The 26,917-nt window shown below is 36.4% G+C and overlaps 1 long non-coding RNA gene across 1 annotated transcript in view; it reads left to right on the top strand.

The window, feature by feature from the left end:
- LOC150055413 (uncharacterized) overlaps nt 1-26,917 on the top strand; it is a 124,778-nt gene that overhangs the window by 77,356 nt on the left and 20,505 nt on the right. The window contains exon 2 of the long non-coding RNA XR_016537427.1: nt 5,561-5,680. This is a non-coding gene — a long non-coding RNA (uncharacterized LOC150055413). The remainder of the gene's footprint in view (nt 1-5,560; nt 5,681-26,917) is intronic.

The following is a 26,917-nucleotide window of genomic DNA, read 5'->3' as shown; positions in this document are numbered from 1 at the left end:
GTCTCCAGCCCTATGTTTTGTTTATGATTTGGGAGACGAAGTCTAGCAGACTTTTCTACTTGATCTTGAACTGTGATTCTCTGGATCCAATTGTGATTCTCTGGATCCAATTCTTCTAAATAGGACCACAAGCATGAGCCACAATTACATGACTTGTCAATTTTAATTTTCTTTTAGTTAATTTCTGTAGTTATTTCCCATTTATTTTTCCTTTATCAAGAACAATTGCATGGGCCGGGAGTTTGGCCTAGTGGTAGAGTGCTTGCCTAGCATGCACGAAGACCCGGGTTTGACTCCTCGGTACCACATACTTAGAAAAAGCCGGAAGTGGTGCTAAGGCTCAAGTGGTAGAGCTCTAGCCTTGAGAAAAATCTAAGGACAGTGCTCAGGCCCTGAGCGTAAGCCCAGGACTGGCCAAAAAAAAAAAAAAAAAAAGAACAATTGCATGATGATAATAAAACAATGGTTAGTAAAAGATAGGTAAATAATCTTTAAACAGATGGTTTGTCTGCTGGTTTTTAATGTATTAGGCCAATTTAAGTCCATTAAATATTATCATTTATTTGTAATTCAAGTGCTTGACTTTGTACATGTAGAAAACTTCAGAGAAAATAATCATGTAGAATGTATTTTAGATGCCCTTCTGCTACATGACATGTTTTTGCCTCTATCTAAGATAACTTAGAGAAATACTACTCAGTCCTCATGAAAATTTGAGAAGTAGCTAGACTTTGAATTTTATCTAGGCCAGATCCTCCATGCCATGATAGCATTTATAGTCCATGTCTGAGGATGATAGACTGAGATGTAGTCACTTTCCGAGTGGTGGGGGTCTTCAGTCATGGGTCCCCTTTTTATTCAGTCCTGGGGCTTGAACTCAGGGCCTGAAGAATATCCTTGGGCTTTCTCAAGGCTAGTACTCTGCCACTTGAGCCACAGTACCACTTCTGGCCTTTTCTATGTATGTGATACTGAGGAACTGAACCTGGGTCTTTGTCCATGCTAGGCAAGCACTCTACCACTAGGTCAAACTCTCAGCCCCCCACAGTTCCCTTTCTATCCAGTCAATCCTAAGGAAGCCTTCTGTGAGGCTCTTCAGTAGGTTATTTTTCCAGGTTGATTCTATTCTTGGCTTCTCCTCCTTGCTTCTACTCTCTCATATGATCTTCCTGGATCACATCTGAAATCCCTCAGGAGGGTTTAGAGAGATTTGGGAGGTGAAGTCTTACTTATTCTTAGATAGCAAATGATATGAGCAGACCCCCCAAAAGCTACACTATGTATTTGCCTTTTCTAAAGCAAGGGCTTTAAAAATATCAGACCTATGGTTCCCCTTTATTATCTTTTTGTTTTCCTAATGATCTGAAGGGCCAAAGACACCTTGCTTTTATTTAGTAGCCCCATTTTATAAAGTAACAAATATTCTGGTCTCATTTCCTCAATAATAAAGGTATATTTTTCTGTTGTATGAGGATACTGGATGATCTATGTCTCCCAGGGCTTGTCTTTGCTACTAAGAGGGAGTCAGTAAGAACACCTGTGAAAGCCTGTCCAGTGCCACCATAGCATTGAAAGTAATTTTCCCAGTTCCTTTTTTCTTTAAAAGACAAAACATTACCAGGATTCTATTCCCCCACTTATTCTTTAAGATATTCTAGCATACATTCTATAGACAATGTTTATCTTTCACTGATTGAGGTAAGGATCAGATATGGTAATGGTAATCATACAGAAAAAAAGAGATATTTACATTTCTAATGGTCTAAATTATTTCTTCTCTGAGTGAGGCACTATTATTGAAAAAATATTTGGAGAAACCAATTTACCATAGATATTTACTTATTTTCAAACCAAGATAGAAAAACATGAAACAGATGTTAAAGAGCCTTAAACATAAGAGATCCTCTTCCTCAGCCTTCCGAGTGCTGGAATTAAAGGTAAATATAACCAGGCTTATTATATCTTAGCAATTTTATTTTTACATGAGTACAATTTACTATGCATTACTTATGCTGGTTTAGCAGGTGACATTAGCTGAAATTTAGGATAGCTGGTATGGTTTAGCCACAGCGTACAATTTTATATTTGTTGGTTACAATACCAAAATTAAAAATCATTATCTAACTGGACATTGGTGGCTCATGGATATAATCCTAGCTACTCAGAAGACTGAGATCTAAGGATCCTGGTACAAATTAGCCTAGACAGAGAAGTCTGCAAGACTTTTATCTCTAGTTAACCAGCAAAAAACTATCAGTGGAACTGTAGCCCAAGTGGCAGAGCACTAGCTTTGAACAACAACAACAAAAAGCCAAGGGACAACACCCAGGCCCTGAGTTTAAGTCCCAGTACTTGCTCAAAAAGTCATTATCTGATCCTTTTTCCCAGCGTCCAATTTCAAGGGCACATATGAAATTTATCCTTCCTTGTTTATGATTCTGCAAAGGAAGGTATATCTAAAGAAAATGCATAGCCAGCATTTAGAAAAGAAAGCACAATTTGTAGTGTTGGCTCTGCTGGTAGATAAGCCATAAGAAGAGATGGTAAGTTATTAAAGTAAAATAGTGACTGCTAAATGCCTTTGCCAAGAGGTTTATTATAATGGAATATGGATCTTGTTAATTAACTTGAGAAAAAGCAGTAAATCTAGAAAGTCCTCTTTGGAAAGTAAAGAAGTGTGTTTATATGCCCTAAAGAATGTTATAACTTCACCAGCTTTTTGCTCAAATGTGCCAAGTGCCCACAGTATATCACATGCTCCATTGGTGGTTGTGATGAATTGTATGTTTTATAGAGGGAATAAGATGTAGTATTTAAATTCCAGAGTGAGAATCCAGATCCAAAAGAGAATTTTCAAAGGAAATGCTAAGTTGCAATTTCAAGATCCCTATTATTTCTTAATTTGAAGTTATAGAATGATCTATGGAATGACTAATGAATAGAGAACTTTTGTAAGATGGTGGCTAATTTCTATATATATACACTCAAGGGGAGTGTGACAATATCTCCAGATAAGAGATTCAGCACACAGCTGAATCATATAAAAGCATGAGCCTGTGACTATTAGCATAGGTGACAGAACAGAAGAAGAGGGAAAGGTTGAGAGGCTCCCTCTGGTGTGGTAATGTTCCTGGGATAGATATGCCAGGCTCAACGTCATTTAAAAGAGTTTTACTCACAAATAACCCCACCACTAGGGTTAGACTACCACACACTATGGTGACCAGAAAATCAGAAACCAAAGAAGAGAGCTCAAAGAAAAGTATGAGAAGTAGGACACTTCAAGTGATATCCTTCAGGAAAGGAAAAATCTCTCATAAGCAACATTCAGGGGACATAGTCAGGCAAGTAAAACTTCTTGTATATAAATTTCATTTTCTCTCCCAGAATTCAAATTGTAGAAACAGCTAGAAACTGTAGATAACAACTGGATAAGGAAATAAGTGAAATGGGATGTTTGTAGTCTTCCTTATGTGCAGGCAGCTGCTAAACACAGATCTCTACAATAGAAGAGAGGAAATTTCATTACAAGTCATAGTCAAGGTTTAGATTATTATTATTAGGATAAAATATGTTAATAACAAGTGATTGTCATGTTAGTAAGTCTCTGAGTACTCAAACTCAGTTTTCCCTCAAATCCAGGGAAGAGGGTGAAGACAGGAAACTTGGGAAGTAAGAATTGAATTGTATCCTGAAGGCATTCCATAATCCATAATTACTATACATTACATTTTAGAGAAGCATTATGAAGTTGCCACTGTGGAGGAGTCAAAGCTATAAGAGACTGATATTTAAATAGGAAACCGTGGGAACACTTGTGAAGGACATTTTAAGCAAAATAAAAGATATGAGAATAATTTCGGGAGGATTTTGCCTCAGCTGAATCTTGATAGATGAGCAAATATAAATTAGAACTAGGTAAAAGCATTCTGTTTAGAAGGAACAGCACATACCATGTTCTGATGACTTGCTAGAGATATATTTTTATCTATGTTTATGGCCCATTTCTCTCTGCCAGCCTCAGTTGGGTCAGAAAAAAAGGGAAAAAATTGAAAAAAGCATATATACTTTCTAGCCCCCCGAACAAATTTTCCAGACACAAAAGGCATTTGTAACTCAAACTGAAGAGACTCAGAGGACTGAACTGCACAAAGAGTCTCCTGAACCTTTGCTAATTAAGATTTCACCCTTCATTCGTACATGTTATGAGTCTTGATTAGTGGGGTAAGAAATGAGTGGGGAAGTTGTTCATTATTTGTGACCAAATGAACTGTCATTTATCTTACTATTTTCTTTGTGTGGAGGCCTGTCTCCATCTCTGGGGCCTGTTCATCATTCCGGCTCAGCAGCCATTAAAGGGCTTTGGCCAGGCATTCCTTGCATACCTCTCTTGAGGTATTTCTGTGTATGTGATTCAACTGAACCGCCCCAGCGCGAATGCGCTTTCCTGCACCGGTCCGCACAGTACCTAAAAGTTTGCCCTGACCCTTAGTGATGGCACCTTGGCCCTCTTCCTATTGGTCCTTTTTTCTTGCTTCCCAACCTCCTCTTTCCCCCACAGTATATAACTAAGTGCCTGACACAATAGAGATCTGCTGTGCTTTTATGGCTAACACAGCTCCTGGCTCAGTGTTGTTTTCTCCCCGGTGACTGGGGGAGGGATGAGTTATCAATACTTGCCATCTCCCTCTGGGGGACTTCAGGCTGGCCCTGGGTGTCCCTCTCATACCCGTGTTGCTGGAGAGCAACATGTATGTGTGTGTGCATATGCACATGCATGTATGCACACCCATAATACCAGGGCTTGAATTCATGTCATGCTGCCTTGGTCTTTTGCTCAAGATTGGCACTCTACCACTTGAGCCACATCTCAACTTCAGGTTTATGTTTTGCCAATCCTGGGGCTTAAATTCAGGGCCTGAGCTCTGTCCTTGGGCTTTCTCAAGGCTAGCATTTTACCACTTGAACCAGAGCACCACTTCCAGCTTTTTCTATGTATGTCGTACTGAGGAATTGAACCCCGGCCTTTGTGTATGCTAGGCAAGCAAACTCCCAGCCCCTCCACTTCACGTATTTGCTGTTATTTAGTGATAAAAGTGTATCGCAGACTTTTTTTCTTAGGCTTTCTGTCTGTCAACATCCATCCTCAGATCTTGGCCTTCTGAGCTCTTCCTTGGGTGCTTATACACTTGAGGTACAAGCAAAGAGCTCTGAGCATATGCTTATTTTTTAAGCTTATTCTTGTATTTGGATCATCCATTGCACATATCAGTTCTCTACTAAATTCTCTAGAATATTCTCTCACCCACCCTGCCCAGTGACTGGTCTTAAGGAAGACCCCAAAGTGTTAGCTAATAAATTACCTTGTCAGGATACTTCCATTCACCATGAGGGTACCTGCTCGATTTCAGACTCAATGTCTCATTGATTAAGCATCCTCCAATGATTATACAGAGTTGAATGTTGTCAGATTCAATGTGGAATGAAAATCCTTACCCCACTGATTGGGATATATATCGCCGCTCTTGACTCATCATGTGTCCTTGTCTGTCTCCACCAGACAAAGGCCAGGAGGTTGAAGCTGAACTTTTGGAAAACCATCAAGAAGAGACATCAACTGTATAAAAAATTGCAGAAAAAGAGGATGATCTAGATCCAAGACATGAGAAAGGGTATCAATGTATGTGAAGTAATGCACCTTCTATCTGGTGAATATAATGTAACCCTTCTATCAATTACTATAAAAATATATGAAAAAGAAAAAGGAAAAGAGAATGATTTTAAAAGAACAGCTCAAAAATACAAAGAAATCATAGATGTACCTTCTTTTATTTCTCTCTCCTTTGCAATGTTCCTATCATAGATTTTTATGGTAGTGGTAAAGATTTCCTATTTTTTACCATTTAAGAGTTTGGGTCTTTGTTTTTGTGTTTTGGACACGATGTTACCCAATTTAGTACTTTCATACTATACAGAAAGGTATACTACATTTAACTTCTTTCTGCTAGGATTATAGTTTCCTGTTTAGATTCTGCCTCCCAATCAGTACAGTTCACTTGCTGCTTTTAAAACAATAGTGAGTTGTTGGGAGAAGCAGAGATTATTCCCACAGATTCAGAACTCAGGGGCTTAGTGCATATGCTTATTTTTTATAGGTATTTTGTTTCCACTTACATGGAAGTTTCAATTAGCTAATTGATGAAATAGTAATTTAACCATTAAGAATTTTAAAAGTAAATTGTATATAATTTGCTTATTTTACATATATTCATTTTTACTTGTTTTGGATACAGGATTTATCTAAAAATTCCTTATGGGAGAAAACATGAAGGCAAATGTTTACCTATGCTTTATACCAGTAAGACTTTGTTAGAGACTATATTGAAGAATTACAAGGATAAACACAGAGGGCCTGAGTGGTGGATCTGTGACCTCACAGTAAATAAAACCAGGACTGGTGGGGGAAAAAAGGGGTTGTTGAATCCTATAGACCATGAGAACTGTCTTTAACTCCTATGAGCCTTAAACCCTTGGGCAAGAAAAAAGAGTTCTGATTTTTCATGTCTTAGTCTTTTAATTTCAAGAATTCCATAGAATGCAGAAGAGAGTGCAGCTCAAAGCCAAAGTACTGCTTTCTACAATTGGGACTACCAATCTCAAATTGGATGACTGTAAAGCTTCTGCTGACCCTCTGCTCCCTGTTTTGTCATCTTCAAAAGGGTCTTTTCCATTGCAAAATATTTTAAGACTCAAAAACACATTATATTTTACACTGCCAAATACTACACAAATATTACTGAAGCTTATCTTGGCAACAGATCTGACTTAAATCCAGAACAGTGCGAGCTCTAGGAGTTGTAGTTCACCTCTCACAAGTTGTACAACCTTTTGGTAGGTTGTTGAATTTCTGTGTGCCTGACTACAGACACATAAAATGAAAATAATTTTTTAAGGTTGTTGTAAATATTAGATTACATAGTTGAGTGTCTAGTTGAGAGTCTGACACTTACAGGTATTAAAAAATAATATAATTTGCTTAACATTAAAGTAAAGTTATGTGTCAGTTAGTGATGAGGATATGTTATCAAAATTGTGTCATTAGACTGTTTCCTCTACATGCAAGTATGGTAGAATCTTCCTACATAAACCAAGATGGCCACTAGATGATAGCTATCACATCAGTAGGTGACAAAATGTTATTATGCCTCTGTCATATGCAATCAGTTGCTGCGGGTTTGCATGCTTGAATGCAAACCCTCAAACACTTGATGAGGTGATATAACAGTATTCCCTGTTGGGCAGACATCTGAGATTATTTAAAAATCAAAGTGACATGGAAGTCTGATTCTTTAACTCTGAGAATGTAGCTAGAAACACACACAGACACACACACATACATCTATGTATATTCATATATACATATATGTGTGTGTATATCAGAGAATACAGTGACATTGTTACTACTTATTAGAAAGAACAACTGAGGCTCTATTCACTCTGTCCAGGATTACATGATCACATGTATGATGCCATTTTTTTTTCCAATCCTGGGCTTGAGCTCAGGGCCTGAGCACTGTCCTTGAGTTTTCTCAAGGATAGAATCCTACCACTTGAGCCACATCACTACTTCTGGCTTTTTCTATGTATGTGGTACCAAGGAATCAAACAGGGTCTTTGTACATGCTAGGCACTCTACCACTAGGCCAAACTCCCAGCCCCAGGTTGCCATTCTTTATGGACATACTTTTGGTCATTAACAGCACCAAAAGCAAAGGGAAGGGTGGAAAACAAGATGATTGGGAGTGATGGGGGTTAGGGAAATGGGGACACAAAACATGAGAAGGGGCATCAATGTTTGAGAAGTAATGCACATACTACCTGACAAATGTAACTGTAACCATTCTATACATTATCCCGACAATAAAAAAGAACACAAATAAATATAGGGAAAAACAACACCAAAAGCAGATGAAGCTTGAGGGAAAAAAACAATAATTAGGTTTTTCCTTTTTTATAATTTGCCTATAATTTTTAATCTCTTTAACGGGAAAAATATCCAGAGCAATAAAGCAGTAACACACCTTTGGAATTTGCCCAAAAACATTATTTTCTGGTAAAATAAGGATAGATGATCTATCCAGATATTACTGTGATAGCCTGATTCTGAATCTATTGCCAAATATACAAGTATAGAAGTATCATTTTCCTTGTCTTCAGTCAGTCAACATATTGGTAAATATCCTCTTTTTATAAATGAGATAATGTAGATAATTTCTTGCATCCAGAACTTTTTCTCTTTGTCATACAGCTGTTTCTTATTTAAGAAAATAATGTGGATTTTACTATAAACTATCCACACCTAAGATGACAGAAAATCATCTTAATTAACAAGATTACTAAGAAATCTATATTTTGAATGTTTTAAGGCATTCTAATACTGGATGATAATGCATTTAGTTTGGTATAATGAGGAACTGCCTGATTTAAATATCATTCTCCGCTCAGCTTTCTTCTTTTGTATCAGTTCTGTAACTTGAATTCAGGGTCTTTGTCTTCCTCAGCTTTTTCACTTAAGGCCAGTGAGCTTCAACTTGAGGTACACTTCTACTATTTCCTGATTAGTTGGAGTTAAAAGTCTCAAGGATTTTTCTGCTCAGACTGGCTTTGAGCTGAAATCCTCAGATTTTAGCTTCCTAGTTCTCTACAATTATAGGCATGAGCTACCAGAGTATGGCTGTTCTCTCACTTTTAAAAACTTATTTTGATTATTTCAATATTACCAATGTGATTTTTCTATATGAAATACTTCTCCATTTGAAACCAGGCTTCCTGGGAAGGCCTTTTATGATTACAGGGCTATTTCTGTCTGTAAAGCTCTTTCACTGCAAAGCAACGAATTCAGTGTGGTGATTGTGCAGAGTTGTAAACCCGCCCACTCTTCTATATTTGCAAGTCATCACACTGTGGTACTCAGCTGGAAAGCATTGAGAATGTTAATTGGTGACTGCATTGCTCTGTCTACCACTATATTTTGGAAAAGTAAGGGAGAAAAGCATCAATTCTAACACAAGCATTTCAGTTATTTGAATTCTTCACATGTAGTTCCTTGATGAAACATGCATAGGCATTGCTCTTGATTACTTAGATATATTTAGAAACTTATTACATTAGCATCTCACATTAGGCACAGAACGGAGTATTTTGTGGGGAGATGAAAAGAGGCAGGAGTAGGTAAAAGAAATTTTAAAGCAAGTTCTACATTTCAAGTTGTTTAAACAAGAATTCCCCCTCCCCCACCTACTGGCAAACAGAAACCAAAGGAAGGAGGATGTCTCCATGCACTTTAGGAAATGTTCATTGGGTGGGAAATGGGTACGAAAACATGAGAAGTAATGCACCTGCTATCTGGCAAATGTAACTGTAACCCCTCTATACATTACAATAAAAATAAATTGAAAAAATAATTTGGCTGGATAGTTTTGAAATTCTTGATGTAGATATTTATGTTTCGGCCCATGAGTTGGGTAAATTATTTTGGAAATAACCTAAAAGTATTAAGAAATACTTAGTAGAGCCAGGCACGGTGGCTCACAGCTGTAATCCTACCTACTCAGGAGGCTGAGATCTGAGGATCAAAGTTCAAAGCCAGCCTGGGCACTAAAGGACCTGAGACTCTTATCTCCAATTAGCCTCTAGAAAATGGGAAAGGCCTTGAGCTGAAGAGCTCAGGGACAGTGCTCAGGTTGAGTTCAAGCCCCATACCAAAAGAACAAAAGAAAGAAGAGAGAGAGAGAGAGAGAGAGAGAGAGAGAGAGAGAGAGAGAGAGAGAGAGAGAGAGAGAGAGAGAGAGAGACACGGAGAGAGAGGAGAGAGAGACTTAACAGGCATGAAAGAGCCTGCATTAAATTCATATTGTGTACGGCACTTGGAGTCCAAAGGTTTCTCTAGTATATATCTGAGAACCTATGGTCTCAAAATTGCTCAGACTCCCCCTGCTATAACTTTTAGAAACTAACATCTGTGAAAATTGAGGACACAAAGATTAAAAAAAAAAACCTAAGGTAATAGTTACTACAGAAAGCAATCATTCAATTGCAAATACTTCTCTTGTTGCTAACAGTACCAATCTAGTTTACAATATACATTTGATGTGCCATTATGAATTAATTTTTATGTTATAGAGTCGGTCATTTTACAGAGTATCATATACTGTTAGGAAGGGTCATAATGCTTATAATAATAACTTATTTTGGAAAGTTACTGGGAATCTAATAATATGCATATTAATATATTTAATATTATTCTGATCTTAAACCTAACAGGCACACAGATATTGTTTCTTCAAGTAAGGAGTTTAAATATGCTAAAAATGTATACAATTAACGTCATACTATTTTGTGAAGTAATGTACCTTCTGTCTGGTGAATATAATGTAACCCTTCTATTAATTACAATAAAAAATATATGAAAAATGTATACAATTATGGTAGATCTGAGAATCCCATCCATATTTCCTTCCTCTTGATTTTCTTTCTTTTTTGTTGGTTGTGTGGCTTGAACTCTGGGCCTGGGAATTATCCCTGAGCTCTTCAGCTTAAGGCTAACATGCTCTTCCTAACGTGCTTCACTTCCTGTTTTCTGGTGGTTAATTGGAAATAAGACTCTCGGACTTTCTGTATATGGGCTGGCTTTGAATCTCGATCTTCAGATCTCCTGAATAGCTAGGATTACATGTGTGAGCCACCTATTCCTGGCTATGGACTTCATTGTTTATCTCTGAACTATGTCTAAGCAAGCAAATGTCCAACAGGTTTCTCAGTACAGCCAGTGCTGGACCCTAAATACCAAAATACAGTTCCCAAACTTAAAGAAGCAGTAGTCCAGCACAGATAGCCATAAGGATGACTACCATACCCTAGGCTCAATAATATAGTTGGAAAGCAGTAAGATCATGTAAACATAAGAGAAGATTCAAATTCAGTATTCGTCTTGGAAGACCAAGTATGCAGATTTGATACCTATGTCATTCCCCACACTTTTTTTGCTATAATAATCAGCCTTATAAACATTTACTAACAGTAGCAAGAATTTATTCATTATTCAAGTGATGAGCCAAAATAAGCATTCCAGGAAAGTATCTTTCATGTGATGATATAGAAGTCTTCAAGAACTGCTTTCTCCTAAGACATTCCCATTCAGATTTCTATTTAATCTCAAATTATTAACAGTTTCTTTAATCTTTAGGTTGTTGTACAAAATGGAACAGTTTATGAATACAATTCATCTTGATCAATGTCATTCCTTTCAGTATTCTCACTCATTCCTCCCCTACTTCCTCCTTCTCTTACTTTCTTAATTTTATAGGACATCCTCTGAATTCTTGACTATGTTTTTTCCCTCTATTTATTTGATATTCACCACTGTTTTTTTTTCTGCCAGTCCTGGCTTGAAATCAGGGCCTGAGTACTGTCCGTGGGTTTTCTCAAGGCTAGAACTCTACCACTTGAGCCACAGAAAAACTTCCAGCTATTTTTTTCTACATATGTGGTACTGAGGACTCGAACCTGGGTCTTTGTGCATGCTACGCAAGGACTCTACCACTAGGCTACACTCTACACTCTACCACTACAGCCCCACACCACTGTTTTTTAATATGTGCCATGTTCAGTTGACATAAGCAACAGTTTTATGGATGACACCACAACAAGGGATGTTTACTGGGGAAAATAAAAACAATTCAGGTCCATAAAGTTATTTGACATCTCTTTTTAACCATGAATCTGGCGTCTTTCCTCTCTGTAAAAGGAATGCATATTAAATTTTTCAATAACTATTACACCTGTAAGAAATTTTAGAAAAGTTCCAAAGAAAATGTAAATAAATTGGCCAGAACTATTTACAAGGTGATGTTTCAATGATTCTGAACTATTGTGGATCTCTGGGGAAGGATCCTGTAATTGGTTCACAATGTCTGCCAGGAAGTGGTAGTAGCATCACAAATACCACATCATCCTGACAACTGATCATCTAGCTGAAACAAGCTTTACCAATGGCAGAAACAATTGAAGTGACAATCACGCAATAAATAAGTGTAAGAAACAGAAATAGCCTTTAAATCTTTTGTTTCCAAGACCAGTGAACTTTCTCTTGTACAGAATTGCTATTCTGCTATTTTCAGCATAGACAAATATATTCAGAGTCCTTTTCTCAAACAGTAGAGTAAAATGTTTCATAAAGATTCAAGACGTAATTAATATCTTTAAATAGTTTTAAATTTTAGATTCTGAAGCCTGAGTTTAAAAAGTAAGAGAATAATAGCCATGTTCTTGTGCTTCACACCTGTAGTCTTCACTATTAAGGAGATGAAGATGTAGAGAATTATGGTCCAAAGCCAGCTCAGGTAGAAACATTTGTGAGACTACATCTCTTTTTTTTTAAATGAAACTTTCATATTTATTATGAGAAATGATGAGAAGCACAAATACTGCCACATGAATCAACATTCATCATTCATACCATTGAAATGAAAATTAAATTATATTAAACTGATAACTAGTAGAAAATTCAGGTTATTCAGTACATCTCTTTTTAATCATCAAAAATCTGGACAGGAGATTCCAGCTGTGATTGAGCATGTTGAGCACACTTGGCATTGTGAATTCAAACCCAAATCAAAAAGGAAGCAAGACCAGAAAATAACAAATGTTGCATTTTTCTCTGGTTAAATAAGCCTTGGTTCTTGATAAAATGATGCATATTTTTCTTTGTGGAACTTGAACAAAGGGTCTGGGTGCTGTCCCTGAGCAATTTTGCTTAAGGATAGCACTCTATCACTTTGTTATCATTTATTAGGTTTTTTAATTGAAGAGTCTCATGTCTCATGGCCTTTCCTGCCTGGGCTGGCTTTAAAGCATGATTTTCAGATCTCAAGCCTCCTGAGTAACAGGCTTGAGCCACCATATCACAGGCATGAGCCACCAGCACCAAGCTAAGTGATATATTTTTTGAAAGCTTAGCCCAAGCTTCCAAACATGGTTCACAAATATTATCTGATCAGATGAATGTGAAATAAAACCCAGTCTTTACATTTTTCCATTTCCCCCCACTGCATTATCTTTCTCCAAACACAATTATAGGTATTTCAGTACATGTATGCAATATGTAGTGATTGGATCAGGGTTATTGGTGGGTCTATCACCACAAATACATGTTAACTACTTGTGTTTGGGTAGCTCTCAGTTACCTATTTTGAAATTTGAAACTGTGGTGAATCATAAATACGCTATTGTGCTATAGAATGAGAGAGAACAATGTTTGAGAAGAAATGTACTCACTACCTTATCAATGTAACTGTAACCCATCAGTACATCACCCAGCAATAAAATTAAATTTAAAAAAAGGTTAGAGATTACATTTCCTATCTACCTGTACCTAACTCGTGATCATCTGCATTCATGGTCTTCTTGCCTAAGACACACATGTGTTGAGACTATAGTCATGCTTTTAATTTATTCATTGTTTATTTTGAGCTATCCATCCTTGAAATAGATCAAGCTTTGTTATATTTTTCTAATGACCTTAGTTCAATGTGCTATAATTTTGTTCAGAAGTATTGCATCTGTGCTCATCAGAGATTGCCCAAGAGACTGTTTGAGAAGAACCAGATTTGATCTGTACAGCGTGTGTTTATGTGTGTGTGTGTGTGTGTGTGTGTGTGTGTGTGTGTGTATGTGTGTGTGTGTGTTTGTAAGTGTGTGCGTATTGGTACTGGTACTTGAACTCAGGCCCTGGGAGCTGTCCCTGAGGTTTTGTTCAAGGCTAGTAATTACCACTTGAGACACAGTTCCATTTACAGCTTTTTTGTGGTTTAGAGATAAGAACCTTCTATGTCCAGGCTGGCTTTGAACTAGAGTCCTCAAATCTCAGTCTCTTGATTACCAAAGATTATAGGCATGAACCAGCAATACCTGGAATTAGTTCCTTAAAATGTTATTTAAAACTCAGTAGTGAATTTTCTTTAAAAAAAAATTATCTAGGGCCCAGAATTTGGCTTAGTGGTACAGTGCTTGCCTAGCATGCACGAAGACTCGGGTCCGATTCCTCGGTACTACATACATAGAAAAAAAGCCGGAAGTGGTGCTGAGACTCAAGTGGCAGAGCTCTAGCCTGAGAAAGTCCAAGGACAGTGCTCAGACCCTGAGCTCAAGCCCAGGACTGGCAAAAAAATTGTCAGGATGACGTACAGAAATGTTACAGTTTCATTTGTAAGCTAATGAGTAAATTTTCCAACATTGTTATCCCTTCCCATATTTTCTTGAACTTTTCCTCCTCCCTATCCCCTCCTAAATTGTAAAGTTTATTTCTAAAATATTGGCCTGTGAATGTTGCTGTTACATTGGTTCACCCTTTTTCCTTTGTCTCAACTTGTTTTATCCCTTCCCTTCTTAAAATAAAGCAAATAAACATATATACACTATACCAGGTACCAAAGGCATATACAGTAACAACAGGGGATAAAGCATAAGGGGAAAAAATGAAAGAGAAAAAAAATAACTTCACACAATCACAAAACAATCACAAAAATAAACCTTTCTTGTTTCCATATCCTGGAATTCATTTCACTTAGTCTCATCCTCTATCGTCCTATGTACATAGCTATCGAGTTTTGTGATCCTCTGCTAACTATTGTGATCCTAGATTTATACTAATTACTACAAATAAGGGAAACTATGGAGCCTACGTTTCTTTGGGTATGGCTCACTTCATTTATAATTCCTTCCAAATCTTTTCATTTTCTTATGAAAGGGGTGATGTTATTATGGCAGCATAGAATGTCGTTGTATATAAATCCTACATTTTTTTTAGATCCATTTATCTACTGAGGGCCATCTAGTTTGGGTATCTTAGCCATGGTAAATAATGCTGTAATGAACATGGCTGCTGGTAAGTTTAGTATGGCCTTATTTGGGTAAATGGATATTTGGGTAAATGTCCAGGAGTAGGATTGCTGGGTCATAGAAGAGCTATATGTTTAGTCATTTGAGGAATTGTTATACTGCTTTCCAGAGGGATTGAAGAAGCTTATACTTCCACCAACCATATAGTAGTTCCCTTCTGTCCGCATTGCTGCCAGTGTCTGTTATTAGATTTCTTGATAATCATCATTCTTACTGGGGTGATTGGAATCTCAATATTGCTTTGATTTGCATTTCTTTTATGCCAGAGATGTTGAGCATTTCTTCATGTGTAAATTGACCATTTTCATTTCCCATTTAGATAAGTTTTTAGCTCATCTTTTAATGGGGGTAATGATTATTCTTGATAATACCCATTCTAACTGGGATGAGATAGTCTCTCAATGTTGTTTTGATTTGCATTTCTTTTATGGCCAGAGATGTTGAATATTTCTCAAATGCTGGCAGGCATGTGGCCAAAAGGAATCTCTACTACACTGAGATTCTACTCATCCATCAGAAAGAATTCATATGGAAATGTATAGACTTGGGAAATTATATTAAACAAAATAAGCCAGATCCAAAGAAACTTAGTTTACATGTTTTTTGTCATTTGCGGTAGAAATAATGTGCCTATAAATCTATAAGTAAATACATCGAATGACATAGATTTGTACACACACACACACACACACACACACACACAAACACACATGTGTACACTCACGGTGTGATAAACTATGTAGTTCTCAACATTCACACATTGAGGCCAAAGGAGAGTGAATGAAAAAGGCTCAGTAGCTATGTGTATATGATCCTATAAAATAATGCTTAATTTGATAATCATTTTCATACTTCATTTCCAAGAAAAAGATACAGGAGAGTTGTTTTTAATTGCTGTTGTTGCTGTTTTGATTTTCTTTCCTTTTGTCTTGTTTATGTTTGACAGTATAAAGGTGAATACAGAAAATGTGTACAAAGGGTAAACAAACACAATGGAACTCAATAGATACTATGTGGGAAATCAACTGTATACCTTGTGTAGGGACAGGAGGGAAAGGAAGGGAAGATACAGTACAAAAAGAATTGTATTCATGCAACTTTAACTCCTTGGTATATTACCTCTACAATAACAATAATAAAAAGGCACTGGTGAGCAAAGATGAAACCTTTATAGGTCCTGATGAATAAATGAATTCTTTAACTCAAAAAGAGAGCTGGTTTATACCAGGTTATTTGAGGAATATATATATATATATATATATATATATGAAATGGAAATATACTTCCATTTCATATATATTTCCATTTTCATATATTTTTGTAATTTTAGATTGCTTTTTATTTTCTTCAATGACTCAATATCATGTTTCTTAAGTTATGAAGTTTCACTTGAAGTTAATGTCTAATTTTATTCCACTATGAACAGAGAAAAAACTCTTAAAGACCAGAAGAGACTGGGTTCATGCAGTCAATATTCTCAAAGAAAACAACAGTAAGTAATGATATGTAACCACCAATGTTACACTTCAGAAAGAAATGACAGAATTTTTACAAGATAAGCAAAAGCCAAGGAAATTAATGACCACCATGCTAGACATCCCAAAGTTTAGAACTATCCTTCATTCAAAACCTAAAGATGTAAGTGCCATCATAAAACCTAGAGTGCATCAGATAAATGGAGAAAAGGAACATAAAGTATACAGATAACTATCATCCTACATAAGGGAAGCTTACTCAGCATTGTAAGTGAACAAAGCTTCTTGTCTTTTTACTAGAGCTTCTGGTTTTCATGCCCCTCAGAATGAGCTGCACAGCTGCTTCTTGGGGCTATAGGTGTATGTATATAAGGCAATAATTGCTTTTGTTTCCAGGTCCTTTTAGCAGGGTATCTCACTTGAGACACCTTGTCCTGGTGCTTCAATGGAAAATATAAGGATGAACAGAACCACCCAGCTTGTTTGCAGGGCCAGACCAGCCACATGGCACAATCATAGGACCTTCAATATGCAAGTTTTGAATGGTACTTTGCATCAGAAGACTGGATGAACATGGCACACACATGATGAAGGCTCCCTTCAGCTAGCCAAATAGCGTATTTCTCTGTAGTCTGGCACACTAGGCTCAGAGCCTGAATAAGCTATGCAGATCTTTCCAGCAGCATCAACTTCAAATGTTTTTGCACTTGTCTATGAAAACTAAGGGCCTTCCACCTTCTTTTCTCTTGCTATGCTGTCTTTTTTGGTTAAGCTTTATTTTGACTAAAAAGACAGGATGATGGATTGATCCTTTCTTCATAAGTCCTTCTTGTTCCTTTCTTCATAAGTCCACTGTTCATCTTTGTGTTCTGTGACACTTCTACTCTATTTCCACTGCATTCTGTGCTCTCAGTAGACACTGGTTAAACAGCTTTTCATTCTTAGTGTTATGGTCCTCCTTAGAATTGAAAAGGGCACCTCTAGACAGCCATCTTGCTAATGTCCTCATTCAGATTTTTGTCACACTATTCCAGAATTCATCATGCACCAGTAGTGCTTTACTGAAATAGTGAAGAAGTTCCTTGATGCTAAATGTGGACACTATAAGTAGCCATTTAAAATGAATTTTCTAAATTATATTTAGGTAGTTGTACAAAGAGTTTCATTTCAACATGTCAGTTTGGGAGTACAGTGTATCTTGATCAATGATTCAGTGTCACCCCTTTCATCATTCTACCACATCTTTCCAAATGTGACCCATATCCTCAATTTTCCTAGTTTTTTTTTGTCACATATACACATGTAATGTTATACCCGCATTCTCCTACTCCCTCTCTTCATTTATCTAGCTACCTCTTCCCTCTTGACCTCCATGCCCTCACTGATACCTCAGGTTCTAATTTCCTGGTATTCATTTTGATAGACTGTGAGTTGCTCAAAGTATTTCGCTCCGGAATGCACCACACTTTAGTGAATACAATTGTGAATATATTAATATCATGTGTATATGTGTGTGTGTGTGTGTGTGTGTGTGTGTGTGTGTGTGTAGCTCTAACTTCCAAATATGAGAGAAAGCATGACTTTTGTCTCTCTGGCCCTGACTTATTTCACTTAATGTATTTTTTTCAGGTTCATTTATTTCTCTGCAAGTCACATTATATCACTTTTCTGGTGAATGATAAAATTCATGTATACATTATATACATATACAACATACTATACTTAACTGTAATATATATTCACATTTGTATTTAAAATTATTTTATTATTATATAAGCTTATTTTCATTAACTGAATCTATTCCTGTTCTAGCAGATGTATGTCTCTGAGGCATGGATTGAGAGACTGGGAAAGGAGAACTTCTGGTTTAATTTTTATCACAGATATCACTATATCACATTTTCTTTATCCTGTATGTGATCATTGATCATTTGAAATATGGCTAGTATCATGAAGGAGCTAAATTTTTAATTGTCCCTAAATTTAACTTAAATTAAAAGTCAAAGACCTGTCTAATGGCCAATATATTTACAATGCATATTTAGTAGTTGTTTTTAGGCCATAAGTCTTTAGTCACATTTTGATGCTTCTGACTCTTTTTAAATCATTAAAATCCAGTAAGCCACCTCTCTTAAGCTAGTTTCAGATCCAAAGACCTAGTATCTATGGTCTGCTTTTTTGACTATTATTAACTTAAATTAGTAAAGCAAGATACTATCTTCTATGTTTTCTTCCTGAGTACTATCTTTACCACAAAAGGATGGGAAGAGCTGAAAATCTATTTAAATTCTGAGTTTATGCAGTCCTGTTTTTTTTAATTGATGATAATGAAGATATAGATATAGTGACAAATAAATGTGTGCTCTTAATATTTTTTCATATATAAAATTAGGCAAATTTTGAGGTGCCTTGCAATAAATAGTAATTGCTAAATATTCTTTAGAAGTGATTTTTATGAATATTGAAGGAAAGAAAGCTGTAAACACCAATCCATTCTTCCACTGCAGTGGTCTGTGTCTGGACAAATTTTAGTGGTTTCATTTTCTTAGTATAATTGCTATCATCCATTTCTTTTACAAGATGGTTGAATCAACAAGATAGAGACACCTTTAGTTGGAAAATGGATGATAAACAGGGAAAAACGGTAATAGGTGATAACATGTGAGACTGGTAGGAAAGTGTGAATGTAGATAACAGTTGAAAAGATATTCCATAGAGTTTTGCTAAACAAGCTTTATCACCTGACAGTATGAGCTAAGAAAATAATTACCTTCTTTCCACCTATTACTATTTCTACATTATAACTGGAAGATAGTATCTCTTTTCTTGGATTTGTTGTTGGTCATGTTTAAATTATTGCACGCTATTAAGATGAATTAAGTTATACATCTCTTCAGTAAGTTTATATTAGCTGCAGGTAAATCTTCCATTTCAAAACTGTAAGAAAATTTAAAAATACAGAAAATTGTCTTGGGAAACCAGGAAAAAAGCACTTTATATATGGGAATGATTTAATGAGAAAATGCTTCTGATTTTAATATCCACTTTTTGTATTATTAAGGTGCTATCTTATTTTTTTCACTGCAACTGCTTCAATAACTGGATGATATATTTTCGAGAAACATACTTAAAGAAGCATGTGGTATTTATTCCTTCATGTTAAAAATAAAAGTATAGCAATATCAAGTATATATCAGTTCTTATGCAGATTGCCTGAGACACAGAGAATGATGCATGGGCACCTGTCACCATGTGCTCATAGTTTGCTTGAAGACACTTGAAACCAGTCTTCCTATGATGAAAATAGTACAAATGAAGGAGAGGCTAAAATTTGGAGGATTTTGGAAGAGCATTTTATATAACATCTGACCTAAGCCTTTAATGAAGATGTAGAGAGACCTCATAAAAAGACATGACCTTTAAATAATTTAGTGTTGCTAGCAGCTTTGGTTTATGTGAAGGTAGATATGCAAGGATCTTAGGGAAATGATGTGTGATCTGTTAAATTTGATTATTTTTTTCTGTAGATTATTGGGAAGTAGGTTTTAATATTTCTATGCTTGAACTAGATTGGCAAATAGGTCCTCTGAAGTATAAATTCTGGGAGATAACACATCTCATCTCAAAGAACACAACTCTGATAGGTTATAATTACTATGGTCAGCAGAGACCAGGTTCCATATGTTGTAGAATTCATAAAACTTATCTTTTTGCCAGTCCTCAGGCTTGAGCTCAGAGCCTAAGCATTGTCCTTGAGCTTTCTCAAGGCTAGAGCACTACCACATGCACCACAGCACCACTTTTGGCTTTTTCTATGTATGTGGTGCCAAGGATGGAACCCAGGTCTTCACGCATGCTTCATAAGCTCTCTATCAAAGGGCCAAACTCCTGCCCCACCCCCACTTTTTTCCACTTTTTGTTTTTAAAGAACTCATTTTTATTGTTGGAGTGATGTGTAGAAGGGTTACATTTATATTTGTCAGTAGGAGTAGGCAGTACATTACTTCTAGAACATTGATGTGCATTGCATGTTTTCTTCCACTTTTCCTTTCCCAATCCCTTCCCAATCATCTAGATTTTCCCCTTCCCTTCCCTATTTCAAATAAGCAAATAAACATTATATATATATGTACATATATAATATACCCAGTAACAATATCAGATACAGTAACAACTTGAGATAAACCATAAGGGGGAATAAAAGAGAAAAGAAATACATTCACACAGTACCTTAAGAACAATAATCACAAAGATAAACTTTCTGTTTCCATAGACTGGAATTCATTTCACTTAGCCTCAACCTAGATAGCCATAAATACAAAGCTTTTGAGCTATTGTGATCCTGCTGGGAGAATCCTAGATGTATACTAACTACTACAAATGGGGGAAACTATGGAACTTATGGTTCTTCGGGTCTGGCTTACTTCACTTAATATGATTTTTTTTCCAAGTGTTTGCATTTCCTTACAAATGGGCGATGTTCTTTCTGATGGCAGTTTAGAATACCATTGTGTATAAATACCACATCTTGTTCCATTCATCTACTGAGGGACATCTGGCTTAAACTGAACTAAATATGTTACTCAAAAATGGTCTTTGAAATAGAGTTCAAAATATTCATTTACTATCTTTAAGTAGTTATACAAAGCAGTTGCTGTTCAACATAGCAATAAATGAATACAGTGTATCTGGATCAAAGTCATCCTTTTAAACATTATCCTTCATCCCTCTCAACCCTGATATTTTTAATATGAGTCATATTGATGCTCAATTTATTAAGTTCTTTGGAAGAAGACGGCTATATTTCAAAATTCTAATACATAAAGCATAGTTGTTAGACAGTACCAGTGTTTATTGTAATAATATTTGATTTTGTCCTTTTACATCTTATTGTGCTTATAGGAAAATATCTTTTCAGATTGATAGGATTTGTCCTCTAGTACTGTAGGCATGAGCACAAAAAATGCAGTATTAGCTCCTCTATTTCCCACACTCCCACTAAGACCTCTTGCATTATAAGGATGTACACACACACATACACACACATACACATACACACACACACACACACACACACATACACACATACATCCGTAACTTAAAAGTCATTTATTCACTATATGACATTCTCTCCATTCATTCATGAATATTTTATTTAAGTAATTCTACAATTTATGGACTTACTAGAATGGAAGACAGAAGTATGTGGGTGGCCTTAGCTACTGGTTATTTTCACCATCATCGATATCTACAGTAGCTGAGCGGCTGCCTGCATCAGCTAAGCTCTCAGTGCAAGCAGACAAGAATGGATGTCTTTATTTCACAACAAATAAAAATGTCATGTATGTTTCCATGAACATTAAATCGATCCAATTTAAATGGCTTGTCTCGGTCTATTTGGACTGTTATAACAAAATGCCTTTACATGTTTTATAAGCAATCATTATTTTTCTTATAGTTCTTAGGGTTGGGAAGTTCAGTGTCAAGAGTTTAGGTGTCTGATGAGTGCCCTTCTTTATAGCCAGTGACTTTTAGCTGTATCTTCAAATTGTGAGGGGCAAAGTAGCAATTCAGGCTGCTTTTGTAGGAGCCTAATCTCACATAATCTAATCACCTTACAATGCCCCTCACCTGATCTAATTATTCTCTTAGGATTTAGTATTTCAGCATACTAAAGGATTTCAAGGAGGTGCAAAGATCCAGACTTGTAGGGTAGGGTAATTTCTCAATCACATGTATCTAAATTCAGAGTTCAATCTTGTACACTCTTATCTTTCCCGTTGTCCTGCTAACTCAGAAAAGATTCCATATTTGAATTGTAACCAGTGAATCTAAGTCTTACAAGAAATATTCAAGTATTGTTTTCAATACTCTTTAAATTAAGATAAATATAGCCACACAAATAACTTTTGTCTTCCTGCTCCATTTCCTGATAAGACATGCAAATAATCAAAACAGAATGGAAGATGTCTTGTATCAATTAACACATTACAGTTGAATACACTTGCATAGTGAATAGACACATGCTCCTCTGTGACTTCACTTTCCAATTTTAGGTAATTTTTAAAATCCAATATTTGGATTTTAAATATTAAAGAATGAGGCACATAAAATTTGATTTTAAAATAAGAATATATCTAAAGTTACCACTTGCAAAACATTTTACTGTGATAATTTTTTAGTTTGATCTTTAATGGTGCAGTTTATATTAACTTCCCTGTGATTTTTCACTCAGTGATTCATTAGTGAATTTAGCAATTTCTTTTGCATAGGCTTTTCATACAATTCAATCAAACCATTATAAGAAAATGCAGTTTTTTCATGTAGTGTTAGAAAGACTCAAATTATATGCAATTGTGGAACATAAAAATGTACTCATTCCTTACTTATGTAACTGTAACTCCTTTGATCATCTCCTGTTTAATACAGATAAAAAAATTTCAAGTTTATAAAACAATTTAGAATTATAAAGCACATCTGTGGATTATAAAGCTTATATGAATTTATAACCTAAAAGTATATTATTTGGCTAGGAGCAATTAAATAAACACTTTTGAGCAATATACTGGAAACATGTAGACAAGATTTGGCATTTGTAGGTACCAGAGTACCCCATAAAAGTTCTAATAAACAGTCCATGAACAGGAACCTGGGAGAAAAACATGGGAATGGGTATAAATGTTCAAGAAGTATTGTACCCATTACCTGACTAATGTAACTGTAACCCCTCTATACATTACTGCAACAATAAAATATGACTGAAAGAAAAAAAATACTTATATTCCATTTTTCCCTGAAGTCTTCTGTTGCTATTTACCACTGGCTTAGCAGCACTAATACCATGTTAAACATATGTGGTGTCTGTGCATAAGGATATTAGGGACCCATGGAATTGGGTGGAAGTTGAACTCAAGCTTTGGAAACTAATCAGATCCGTGAAAGCCTGGAAAGAAAAGATAAACTCCAGCTTTGATACATCATTGTCTTATTAACTTCCCCAATGTCTAGGAAAAAAGGCTTTGATGGTGCCAGAAGAGAGGATGGGTGTCACCTCACAAGATGAAGAACAAAGGATTAGGAAAGCAGAATATGATGCAATATGTTTGAGTCTAAAGGAGTCAACAAGCAAAGAACAAATATTTACTGCATAGATTTGTTTTCCAATACCTTAGGTACAGAAAACTTATGTGCTTAAAACTTGCTTTTTATGTTTTGCTAGTCCTGGGGCTTAAACTCAGAGCCTGGGTGGGCACAATCCTTGAATTTTCTCAAGCCTACTATTCCAGCAGTTGAGCCACACCACCACTTCCAGGTTTTTCTGTGTATGAGGAATGAAATCCAGCATTTCTTGCATGCTAGGCAAGCACTCTACCACTAGGCCACACACCTGGCTCAGGTTGTGCTATTTTTAAATGTCAGTATCATGTTCATTAGTGCAATTAAGTATCTCGAAGTAAAATATGTGAACAGGAATAAAACATACCTCTGAAATATGAGTGTTTTTTATTTTCTCTTTAGGTTTATTTTGCCCTATGTTAAATGAATTCTTCCAATCTTCCTTTAGATAATCTTCATTTATAAATTAATCTTAATATTTTCCTACTTTTTCTTCACTTTCGATACCTGAATTTATTTTTCTATAGATAGCTGTCTTATTTTGGGATAAGAAACTGACTTATATACAAGGATTTGCCTGTTTTTTTCTATTAGAAAGAATCCAAGAAAACAATTAAAGAAGTCATTCCAGAATGAGTTTGTTCTCAAGCTATTTGCCACTATGGATAAATTAATCTGAGCCCCAGTGGGGAAATATGCAGCCAGGACACATGGTTCATTGTGATTCCAGAAGTGAAATATGGAAGCTGAAGTATATTAAAAAAATTTCTTTGCCAGTCCTGGGCTTAAGCTCAGGGCCTGAGCACTGTCCTTGGACTGTCTCAAGGCTAGAGCTCTACCACTTGAGCCTCAGCACCACTTCTGGCTTTTTCCTATGTATGTGGTTCCCAGGAATCATGCATGCTAGGCAAGCACTCAACTACTAGGTCAAACTCCCTGCCCAAAGTTGAAGTATTTTGTAAACCATTTTTCACCAATCAGTACTCTCTGATCTGATGTAAGTGGTGGGCAAAGAGATCTCTAGCAAACAGAGAAGCTAAGAGGCAAGAAACTATAAAATCCTAGTGGAACCCAAAGCTATTTTTCCTAGCCTTCCTTGAGATGGCAAATTTAAGGACTGGTGGTCAAGACTACAGAAATGGCCCACAAAATCTTTGTCTACTTTTTATGAGAAGAGTCTGTAGCCAGCTGCTGACTACTTATACCACCACATAGTGGTGGTATAAAAAACTGGAAGAAGACAGTTATCCACACCTGTGGAAGCTGGCAGGCTGAAGATCTAGATTTTGAGATAGGCTAGATCCAGTACTTCAACCTTCACAGGACCTTGTGGCAAGACCTCCTGAATGCTATGCACGAGGCACAGAAAGCCAGGAGGTACTAGAATTCAGGCCACTGAAAGTAGGGATAAATAAGGGTAATGGATTATAGACAGGATCCAGTGACAGAATCCAATCTCTACACCTCTAAGCAAGAGTAAGTGTTCATTTATGCTGAGAATCATATTTTTTTTGCCATTCCTGGGCTTGGGCTCAGGGCTTGAGCACTGTCCTTGGGCTTTCTCAAGGCTAGAGCTCTACCACTTGAGCCTCAGCACCATTTCCGGCTTTTTGCTATGTATGTGGGGTACCGAGGAATTGAACCTGGGTCTTTGTGCATGCTAGGCAAGCACTCTACCACTAGGCCAAACTCCCGGCCCCCGAGAATCATATTTTTTATGGGCTCAGGTTCAGAACAGGATGGGGGATGGAGCCCTAGCTTCCCCAGAATTGTTATTAAACCTACTTGTTCTTTCATACTAAAGAAAAGCAATTAGGGTTTTCCATGTAGAAAGTGGGGCAGTTGACCAGGAAAGGGAATATGGAAGTATGTTCAAGTCACTCAAGAATTTGTACACAAGTGCAAGAAAGTTATATCAAAGTAACCTCGATTGTTCAATAGGAGACAAACGAATGTAATGTCATGTTTACTGCTAGAAACCAAAGCTTTATGAAAACTCTTGAATCTATGGGGCCTGTCTGTCCTTTCCCTGATCCCTGCAGACTGAAGCTCCCTTGGGCTTTGACGAGCCCAGCCTTGGGTGTTTTGTTCCATGATTGATTTGTGCTACACCCGAGTACTTCCTTTACCCTTATCTAATATTATTTTTTGGTAACACATCCTGACTCTTCCCTTCCCTTCTTTTCCTGGGAAAATACAATGAATAAGTATTTGGTACAAAAAAAGAGTAAGTGTTCATGTATTTGATAAGCTATATTTTGATGGGATGAACTGAGAGATAAACTGAGAACTGAGATCTGGAGAATTCAGCTGGAATTTCAAGTCCTGAATAAGACATAAGTCATTAGAACCAAGAAGATATAGGAGAAAAGGGAGAGAGCTGGAAGCCAAATGTCTTTTGGGTAGTTGAATAGGATATAGTAATTGGATAAATGAACATGGAGAAAATGACAGAAAACATTTGTTATAATCAGTAGAAACTTTGGGCTCTCCTAGCAGAGATTTAAAATAGAGCTAAACCTAGATACAAAAGGCCATATAGGATGACACTAAATGAAAGGACCTTAGGAGATAGAAACAAAAGCCATATAATGAGTGATTATTGTACTTAATGTACTATGTTATCTCTCATCTCTTTTGCTATCCCTTGGCTATCTCATATTGTTACAGTATTTTACCTTGTTATCTGATATATTGTATGTATGATTATTTGGCTATTTGAAATAGTATATGGAAGTGGGGGAAACAAGATGAGGGGTGGGGGTGGGGGGAGGGAAATGGGTACCAAAACGTGAGAAAGGGTATCATTATTTGTGAAGTAATGCACCTTCTATCTGGTGAATATAATGTAACCCTTCTATTAATTACAATAAAAATATATGAAAAAAAGAAAATGACAGCAAAGCTATATGGAAACTGGTTGTGTTGGTGGATGTTGAAGTATGCTGCCTGGTTCCTCCTGGAATCTAAAGCTGACTGGAAAACCAGAGTCTTTTGCTCATACTGGTCCTTGGGGGACCATCCAAGGGTGAGGTGACTTACTTAACATGATGCTATGTTCCCAGGAGCAGCTCAACCCCATAACACAATACAGTGCCATTGAATGTGGTATTCACTTAATTCTTTATAAGTCATTTATGGAGGGCCAGACGTGTTTAAGCACTGCTTGCCCTTACCTCATCTCTTCATGGATATTTTCCTAATGAATGAATAAGTTATCATTCCATGACTATGGTGAATACCACAAACTACTAAATTACAAAGGAAGAACTTCATTTTGGTTCATTGTGTCAGATAGTCCAGTCAGTAGTCAGTTGGTCACAATTGCTTTTAAGCCTTTGTCAAGGTATTGTGTGGTAAATCATAAG

Source organism: Megascapheus bottae, chromosome 13 (genome assembly GCF_031878675.1).
Source record: "Megascapheus bottae isolate mThoBot1 chromosome 13, mThoBot2.hap1, whole genome shotgun sequence".
Classification (NCBI taxonomy): domain Eukaryota; kingdom Metazoa; phylum Chordata; class Mammalia; order Rodentia; family Geomyidae; genus Megascapheus; species Megascapheus bottae.
This window is presented reverse-complemented; position numbering and strand designations above follow the sequence as displayed.